The sequence below is a fragment of the Mus caroli genome, chromosome 12, assembly GCF_900094665.2.
Source record: "Mus caroli chromosome 12, CAROLI_EIJ_v1.1, whole genome shotgun sequence".
Lineage (NCBI taxonomy): Eukaryota > Metazoa > Chordata > Mammalia > Rodentia > Muridae > Mus > Mus caroli.
Window position 1 is genome coordinate 6,323,376 of NC_034581.1, and position 1,050 is coordinate 6,324,425.

The 1,050-nt window shown below is 41.1% G+C and overlaps 1 pseudogene; it reads right to left on the bottom strand.

Moving 5' to 3' along the window:
* Positions 1-141: 141 nt before the first annotated feature.
* LOC110307295 lies at positions 142-688 on the bottom strand (annotated as a pseudogene).
* Between the last annotated feature and the right edge of the window lie 362 nt (positions 689-1,050).

Consider the following 1,050-nt stretch of genomic DNA (forward strand, 5'->3'; position numbering starts at 1 on the left):
CCTCCCCTCCCCTCCCCTCTCTTCTCTCTCTCTCCAAGGCTTTGGTGAGGTGAGGTGTTTCACTTCAACCTTACCTACTCTTCTGCCATGATATTTTGCTTCACCATAAGCCCAGAAGGGAAGAACTCAACCAATTATGAACTAAAACCTTTGAAAGCATGAGGCACTTTGTGTCACAAGGCCCAACTTGCTCATATTCACTTCAGTAACTGTACCTTTGGTGGTCACACCCAGGTTTGTATGTAATGGGGACAATGGATTCTTTTACACACTGAGTATAGGCAGGCAAAAGGTAGCTTTCAACTCAGTGTGTGTGACATGGCCTTTTTGAAACCTAGACCCACTGGCCTAATGAACCTTTCATATTTAGATGGTTTTCTTGTAAAGCCATCACCAACAAAGCAGACTTTAGTAACCATTTTATTCCATGCCTTCTTTTTTCTTTTTCCTGTTTGAATAACTTTCAATATTTCTGTTTTTCCTTGGCCATGAACTTTGGATAGATGGACCTCCTGCCAAAAGACAGAAAGGAGCCTTTTTATTTCTGTTTAACCATTTTGGAAAGTTCTTTTGCCCCTGACTGCCTTTCTCTGTCCAGCAGATAGGCAGAGACTGCTCCCTGTGGAGTCTTCTGCTTCTTGGGAAAGTATGCCCAAGTTACCAACAATCCTGAAAACGATGGGTGCATAAATGCGGTCTTGCTGTCTTGACAGTGATGTCATTCATGCAAGTCATTCCACTCACTGCTGAAGACGACACACTGTCAGGAAAACACCATCACTTTCATCTTTCTGAACCATCAAGCATCCTTACCCCATGTGTAATCGTCAAAAAGTATTTATTAAATTGTAAAGGAAAAAAAAAACCACTGCCCTTTTAAAAAAAAAAAAAGAAAGAAAGAAAGCATGAAACAGAACAATCTATCAAATTGTTTATAATAGTTCATATGAGGAATGTCCACCACAGGCTCAGGTATTTGAGCCCCTGGGACCCAGTTGGTGATGCTGTTTGGATAATATTATGGAGCCTTTAGCATGTGCAGTCTTATTG